Source organism: Microtus pennsylvanicus, chromosome 1 (genome assembly GCF_037038515.1).
Source record: "Microtus pennsylvanicus isolate mMicPen1 chromosome 1, mMicPen1.hap1, whole genome shotgun sequence".
NCBI classification, from domain to species: Eukaryota; Metazoa; Chordata; class Mammalia; order Rodentia; family Cricetidae; genus Microtus; species Microtus pennsylvanicus.
Window position 1 is genome coordinate 148,351,021 of NC_134579.1, and position 9,020 is coordinate 148,360,040.

General features: G+C 38.5%; 1 pseudogene; it reads left to right on the plus strand.

Moving 5' to 3' along the window:
• Positions 1–219: 219 nt before the first annotated feature.
• Positions 220–2,769, plus strand: LOC142837338 (vomeronasal type-1 receptor 2-like; annotated as a pseudogene).
• The last annotated feature ends 6,251 nt before the right edge of the window (positions 2,770–9,020 follow it).

Here is a 9,020-nt window from a genome sequence, read left to right on the forward strand (position 1 = left end):
GTTTCTGTTTACCGAAGTGGTCTCTTTATAGGCGAGATCAGGGCTGATTCCAGCAAGCACTAGGTGCTGATGTGTCTCCAGGCCTGTGCTCTGCTTCAACTGAGCTTCTGCTCAAGCTGTTTGTCCTTTTATAGTGTCTGACTTCAAGGATTCAATCTGTTATGCGAATTAGTTAGACACTCCCTTGGATCACAGCTCCTGTATCTGGGCGTGGCAGCCATGACCTTGTACCTAATAATCACTGTGGTGAGCATTAGGGACTCAAGTTCAATCAATGCATTTTAGTCTAATAAGACCAAGTTCAGCATAGCTGAGGTGAACAGCATTCACATAGCAGGAAAAAAAACACATACACTAACTTATCAGGGGAAGACATTTTAACCTTTGGTTGAGTTACAAATGGACTCCTCCTTCAGCCCTAGCTCAGAATCTCTATGCAAATCTCGGTGATCCCATGGAAGGAGAACCCATCCAAAGTAAGGATAGTCAGTAACTGCAGTGAAAGGGGACATCTCCATACTGAAGGAATATCAAGTCTGTCATTTACCTATGACTTCTGATCAACATTCTTTAATTGATTAAAGCCCAGAATATAAAGAACAGTCATGATTATCAATAAAGATAAACAATATTTTTACACAGAAGATTCAATTATTTTTGTACAATTTTGCTAAACCTTTTTCCATATTTGAATTTTTCATGTGTATATTATTTGTTTTTGGATAAATAAATCTCACCTGAGGATCCATTTCTAATCCAAACAGGTAGGACAAGATGACACACACCTTTAATCCCAGGATCTGGGAGAGAGGCAGAAGGATCTCCCTGAGTTCCAGGCTATTCTGGATCAATGCAGAAACAAATCTTGGTGTTTTTGGCCTAAATCTTTAATCCCAGTACTCGGGAGTCACATGCATTTAATCCCAGCCATAGAGAAAAAAAATTGGAAGAAAATGCTTCAGTATGATTAGTTTATGGTAGCCCAGCCTTTGTAGAGGTAAGATGTCTTATTTACTTGGCTTATTTGTTTTTCTGGTGTTCAGGTTGAATCCAAATTAAATTCCCTGACTTTATTTTGACACATGCTATAGGAATTCCTTCACTATTATTTGAAATTTTTTATTAACCCAAGGAAAGGATATGTTTTAGAGTACCTCAGATTTCAGAAATTTTAGTCCCTGTACTTCCAGCTTCTTTGGGATGATGACATTTACAGTACTGTGTTTGTGTTGGAAATAAGCACACTTTGATAACAGAGCACAGTCTTTGTCGGTAAGTTCTCAACATGTGATTTTCGGGGAACACAATTGAACCGAACAATAACCATGCTATGTGAATGTCATTCACAAAGGCACAGGCCTTTAATCCAGTCCCTTTAATCCCCATAGTCAGTGTTTGTGAGTCTGAGATCCAACTGGTCTACCCAGTGGTTCTAGTGCAGACAGGGATTCATAGTGAGACAATGTCTTATCAAAACAGAACAACAAAATCAGCAAAAAAGTAAAAGACAGAAACTGAGAAGAATTCTGGAAGTAATAAAACAGTTCTGCTGTTCTACAAGCAACAGGATTGTAGATAAAGTTCATTCTAAACCAACTAAAGAATTTAGACTAGATCAGGCCATAAGGCACTCATTTGCAAAAACAAGTTAATTTCAAAGAAAGCAAAGAAAAGGGAGGAAAAACTTCATTTTGGATGTAAATTTAATTCCACATGCTATAATTCTCAGGTCTTATCTATCTTACAACATGTACTTACAAAAGTAAAAAATCTTCACTTTGCCAATAGTGGTGATCCCTGAAAAGCCTGTCTTTCTATGTCGTGCATCGGAGTCGCCTTCAGCACTACTTGTTCTGACTCATTCCAATACCAAGATTTTGCTTTGTTATACTGCAGTATTTGAATACCAAACTCTGTGGATATCAGAAAATCTTAGCCAGTGTGGAATGAGGTAAACGACAGAAGTCATGGTAGATGAATGACAGCCTTGGTATTCCTTTCAATATGGAAATGTCCCCTTTCACTGCAGTGACTCATCATACATGCATTGGACCTGTTCTCCTTCCAAGGCATCATATAAAGATTCTGACCTGGGGCTGAATGAGGATTCCATTTGTAGCTCATTCAAAGGGCAAAGAGTCTTTCCTCTGATCTCTTAGTTTAGCTTCCAAGCAATCGCAGTCAGCTTGAGTAACTCCAGGTGGATCAAGTTTAAGTACAGAGACAACATGTTCGTCTGTCTCTCTTGCTCACTCAGTTGGCTTGTACACATGCTTTTAAATATCTTGAGTCCAGCAAGAATGTTAGACCCCATTTTTGACAAAAAAAATGTGACTAGCTGTCTGAGCTATGGATACTCTTCAGGGTTTGTCTCCAGTAATGTGACAATCTCTGTGTATATGTCCTTTCTCTGTTTCACTGATGGCCTGAGACTATGTCTCTTGGCCTGTTCAAGTCTCTCCATGGTGAGTGTCCTCTACAGACTGAAGAGACAAGTCAAGCACATCTACAGTGCTCAACACTTTCTGAAAGTCTCGCCTGAGGACAAAGCCACCCAAACTATTGTCTTCCTTGTCTGCTCATTTGTCATTGCCTATTCTGTCCCTTCCATTTGTCTTTCCTTTAGGATCTCCTACAAATTTCCTACACTACGTAGAGGATAGTGTATTTCTATCTCTAAAAACATGCTTTCCCATAGTTTTCCCCTTTGTACTTATCAGGAAAAAATGCTCGTTATTGCATAGAAATTTCTATAAAGAAATGTTGTAATTAAAATATCTAGTGTTCCATCCATATAAACCCGAAGTCAGCTATACGTTACTTGATTTAAAACACAATCTTTCCATTATACAATAGATAAAAAGAACATGTTAATATATAAGAAAACATACACATCCAAAATTTATATCCAACTCAGAGCTACCACTTATCACAGCAGGAAAAAAAAAGTTAGTAATAGATTTGATATTGCAGGAGTCAAGATATTAATTTATTTGCTTGGAAGCTACAAAATAGGCACATGGCATTAAGGGACAGCCTACTCATTTCTCCATAAATATATATTACCATTTTATATCCTAAGTCATCCAGGACCTCCTTAAACACAAAACGTGCCATTTTCTGTGGAATGACTTCTGTGATGAGAGACAAGAATTTGTCAAAATTCGAGTCTCTATGATTAGGTGTTTGGGTATTAAATGCTTTCCAGTAATATTAAATAACATAATAAAATAGTTTGCATAATTCATAAGCATTTCCACTGAAGTCTGGGAGACGAGAAAATTGCCATCATCTTTCTTTCCTTCCTTTCTTCATTCTTCCTATCTTACTTTCTCTTTCCTACTTCTTTCCTCCACTCCTAACTGCATTCCTTTCAGTAGAGCTGTTGAAAGAATTTCTTGATATAGATTTTAAGAACAACTAAGATAGAGAGGGGCACTTGTGAACAAAACAAGATTCACTGAGAGCACCAGCATGGCCACTCCAAGGAGTGCTTTCTCATGTATTCATTTCCGGTCAATCACCTCAGTGCTAGATGGCAGCATGAGGGTGTGTGTGGCCATGAGAATTGAAACACTGCTACAGCAGTGATGAGAAATTCTCTCCCATTTAAATACTCTTGATCTCCTAGTGTTCTTTCTAAACAGATTGGATATTTTCAACTCACAGCTAGACTCATGACAGTGTCTCCACTAGGGTCTGAAGCAACATTTAATTGCCTTGGACCTGAGTTCCAACCAAGAAAACAAATGTAGTGCAAATTACACCAGAAAGCCAAAGAAAGCAATTAGGAATCGGGATGGAAACTTTTCTGTCAGTCACTTTAGCACAGAGGATATGGCAGAGAGTCATGCAGAGGGAACAGTGATTCATGCTATGAAAGTATATGTAAGTGGCATTCTTTTGGCCCTAGAGGGGCTTTCCCTATCACCTAGCATCCTAGACAGTTCCCACATCTCAAAACCGTGTGGTACCAAAGGAATTCAGGGGAATCAGCTCACTGATGTGCCTAATCATAGATCAACGTGGATGATGGCTGCCATAATCTCACAGCATTACAAGTTCCTGTGACAGAGTTCCTGCTTCCACTCAGAACTTCTCATCCTGGCCCCCTACCCTAAATCTGGTTACCCCAAGAGCTTCACGTTTTTTTCTCCCAGGTTCTCTATCATATAAAACCTCAGGTATTTTTGCCATGCACTCTTGGGATCTTGGTTCTTCTTTTAGTTTCCTTGACACACTCTCTTCTCTAATGTTTTTATCTCACGATTCCTTTCTCTCCTCTGCTTGCCCAGAAATGTCTAGTAGATTATATTGACTCTGTGTTATGGACTCTTCCAGATGCCAATGACTATTCTTTCCACAATACATGCAGGAAAAAACTTTGTCCTCAATGATTCTATGAGCAGCAGCTTTTCCCACATTTTATTTTAAAACTCCAAGTATTAATTTGCAAGGGATAAGAGGTCATAGGTCATATGTATAACATCTTTCCGAAAAATATTAGAAAATGATTCATCCATGTTGTGTGTGAAACTCTTTGTTAATTTCCATTCTGTAGAAAACTCCATTGTATGTCATTAGGACAATTTATATTGACAGTTCTTGGTAAGGCCCTTTTAGTTTGAGATGTTATGAAGCAGGCTGCTGTGACTTTTGCTTTATGTGAATCCAAGTGCACATAGACATGCATTCCTCAGAAATGGTTTTCATTATGTTTCACTATGTTTAGGGAATTGTCTTTTGATATAAGGACAGAAATACTATAACATATTTACTACAGTAGCATATCTTCCACTAGCCATAGCAGAACGTTATTCTCTGATCTGAATTTATTGACTCTTGATTGAGGCAATATTTTAAATTGATTTCAACTACCTGCTTTGAAAATTAACAAAATGTTATGTCCAAATATACTCCTCAAACAGGATGAAATTGAGTTACTTCTTAATGATTTTTGTCCATGAAAAAGGTATATTCTCATGTTCTCATTGATCTTCCTTTACATTCCATCTGGTTTTCCCGCCTATAATTCCTGCCTGCTACTGGCCAATCAGCGTTTATCTAAAATATGATTGATAGAATACAGACCAAGTTCCCATCCCAATCTTCTCTTAGTCTTCTGCCATTTGTAAATAAATTCAACATAATATGTACATCTACAATTCACAGAGTCTTTTCTGGTTTACTCATGTGAATTTAGAGCAGTAGATATTCGCCAAAGTAAATATTGGTAGAGGGCACTACCTACTGAAAAAGCAAAACCAAACTATAACACCTTTACACTTTCCTTTAAATGTAGAAGACTGTCTTTATTCCTGAGTTAATCAATGCTCCATCTAGGTACTCACTATGACAGGAAGGTTCAAGCACTCATCAAATAAACTAAGATATCAAAGGAAAGACTCTTTGCCTTTTGAATGAGTTACAATTGGAATCCTTCAGCCCCAGGTCAGAATCTGTATGGATGCTTATGATGCCATGGAAGGAGAACACATCCAATGCATGTATGATCAGTCACTGCAGTGAAAGGGGACATTTCCACACTGAAAGGAATACCAAGGCTGTCATTCATCTACCATGACTTCTGTTGTTTTTCTTATTCCACACTGGCTAAAATTTTCTGATATCCACAGAGTTTGGAATTCAAATACTGTAGTATATAGGTAAAATCTTGGTATTGGAATGAGACAGAGCAAAGAATGCCAAAGACAACTCCGATGCACAACACTGAAAAGACAGGCTTGCCCAGAATCACCACTATTCGCAAAGTATAGATGTTTAACTTTTGGAAGTACTTGTGGTAAGATAGACATGATCTGAGGATTATAGCATGCTGAAGTAAATTTATATCCAAAATGAGGTTTTTTATCTGTTTTTCTTTGCTTCTTTTTGGAATTAGCTTGTTTTTGCAAATGAGTGCTTTTGCTAATATAAATTCTTTAGTTGGTTTAGAATGACCTGATCTGTAATACCATTGATTGTAGAATAAGAGAGCTGTTTCATTGCTTCAAAAATTCTTCTCTCTCTTTTTTACATTTTTGCTAATTTTGTTCTGTTTTTTTATAAGACATTGTCTTGCTATGAATCCCTGTCTGCACTGGAACCACTGGGTAGACCAGTTGGATCTCAAACTCACAAACACTGACTATGGGGATTAAAGGGACTGGATTAAAGGCCTGTGCCTTTGTGAATAACAACCTCCAAGCATGGTGATTGTTTGGTTCAATTGTGTTCCCCGAAAATCACAAGTTGAGAACTTAAGGACAGAGACTGTGCTCTGTTATCAAAGTGTGCTTATTTCCAACACTAAACACAGTACCGTAAATGTCATCATCCCAAAGAAGCTGGAAGTACAGGGAATAAAATTTCTTAAATTTGAGATACTCTAAAACACATCCATTCTCTAGGATAATAAAAAATTTCAAACAATAGTGAAGGAATTCCTATAGCATGGGTGAAAATAAGTCAGGGAAATCAATTTGGATTCAACTTTAACACCAGAAAAATATAAAAACAAAGTTAAATAAGACATCTTACCTCTACAAAAGCTGGGCTACCATAAACTAATCATACAGAAGCATTTTTTCCTCTAATTTTTTCTTTTGTTTAGGGCTGGGATTAAGACATATGACTCCCTAGTACTAGGATTAAAGATTTAGGCCAAAAACACCAGGGTTTGTTTCTACATTGATCTTCTGTATCCCAGAATGGCCTGGAACTCAAGGAGATTAATCTGCTTCTCTGCCAGATCCTGGGATTAAAGGTGTGTGTCACCTTTGCCCTACTTGTTTAGATTAGCATTGGATTCTCTGGTAAGATTTATTTATCCAAAAACAAATAATATACCCATGAAAAATTCAAATATGGAAAAAGGTTTAGCAAAATTGTACAAAAATAATTGAATCTTTCATACAATAATTTTTTTATGTTCATTGATAATCATAACTGTTTTCCTATATTCTGGGCTTTAATCAATTAAAGAATGTTGATCAGAAGTCATAGGTAAATGACAGACTTGATATTCCTTCAGTATGGAGATGTCCCCTTTCACTGCAGTTACTGACTATCCTTACTTTGGATGGGTTCTCCTCCCATGGGATCACCGAGATTTGCATAGAGATTCTGAGCTAGGGCTGAAGGAGGAGTCCATTTGTAACTCAACCAAAGTTTAAAATGTCTTCCCCTGATAAGTTAGTGTATGTTTTTTTATTCCTGCTATGCGAATTCTGTTCACCTCAGCTATGCTGACCTTGGTCTTATTAGACTAAAAGGCAGTGCTTGAACTTGAGTCCCTAACGCTGACCACAGTGATTATTAGGTACAAGGTCATGGCTGCCACGCCCAGATACAGAAGCTGTGATCCAAGGGAGTGTCTAACTAATTAGCATAACAGATTGGATCCTTGAAGTCAGACACTATAAAAGGACAAACAGCTTGAGCAGAAGCTCAGTTGAAGCAGAGCACAGGCCTGGAGACACATCAGCACCTAGTGCTTGCTGGAATCAGCCCTGATCTCGCCTATAAAGAGACCACTTCGGTAAACAGAAACATTTCCCTTCTTTGTGGAGTGGCTATGTGTAGGTTTGTTAATATTGTGGGTCTGGGAGTTGCTACTTTACAATCAATCGTGGGGAGGTCTCTAAGTTGTGTGGTCTTTTGGAAAACCTTTCTGCTCACACAAATGTGTTGGTCTGTGGCACTTGAAAGGAGAGACCCAGTGGGAACATAAAATTCGAGACTCTGCAACAGTAACCTTTTACAAAGGGGTGAGCAGATAACCCTTGGCTACCATGCAGCTTGCTGTTTTCTCATTTAAGGTCTTCCTATTTTCAAACGAGGATTTTTCTGTCGGGTAAAGTAATATTATATTGTATTTTTTTCTTTGTTCTCATCTTTAGAAGAATTTGTGGCTGGACAGTGGTGGCCCAAGCCTTTAATCCCGGAACTCAGGAGGCTAAGGCAGGCAGATCTTTGTGAATTCGTAGACAGCCTGGTCCACAAGAGCTAGTTCCAGAACAGGCTCCAAAGATACTGAGAAACCCTATCTCGATAAACCAAAAATACAATAAAATAATAAAATAATTGGTTTAGAATTCTGAAATATTTACTTTGAAAAGACTCTTAGTAGACTGTGACATTAACAAGTGTATTACCTTTTCATTCATTGCTTTAACCCATCCACCAATTTCTTTTTTTTTTTTTTTTTTAATTTATTTATTTATTAAAGATTTCTGTCTCTTCCCAGCCACCGCCTCCCATTTCCCTCCCCCTCCCCCAATTAAGTCTCCCCCCAGCCCGAAAAGCAATCAGGGTTCCCTGTCCTGTGGGAAGTCCAAGGAACCCCCACCTCCATCCAGGTCTAGTAAGTTGAGCATCCATACTGCCTAGGCTCCCACAAAGCCAGTGCGTGCAGTAGGATCAGAAACCCATTGCCATTGTTCTTGAGTTCTCAGTAGTCCTCATTGTCCGCTATGTTCAGAGAGTCTGGTTTTATCCCAGGCTTTTCCAGACCCAGGCCAGCTGGCCTTGGTGAGTTCCCGATAGAACATCCCCATTGTCTCAGTGTGTGGGTGCACCCCTCGCGGTCCTGAGTTCCATGCTCGTGCTCTCTCTCCTTCTGCTCCTGATTTGGACCTTGAGATTTCAGTCCTGTGCTCCAATTTGGGTCTCTGTCTCTGTCTCCTTTCATCGCTTGCTGAAGGTTAATATTCAGGAGGATGCCTATATGTTTTTCTTTGGGTTCTCCTTATTTAGCTTCTCTAGGATCACTAATTATAAGCTCAATGTCCTTGGTTTATGGCTAGAAACCAAATATGAGTGAGTACATCCCATGTTCCTCTTTTTGGGTCTGGCTTACCTCACTCAGGATAGTGTTTTCTATTTCCATCCATTTGTATGCAAAATTCATGAAGTCCTTGTTTTTTATTGCTGAGTAGTACTCTAATATGTATAAATTCCATACTTTCTTCATCCATTCTTCCATTGAAGGGCATCTAGGTTGTTTCCAGGTTCTGGCT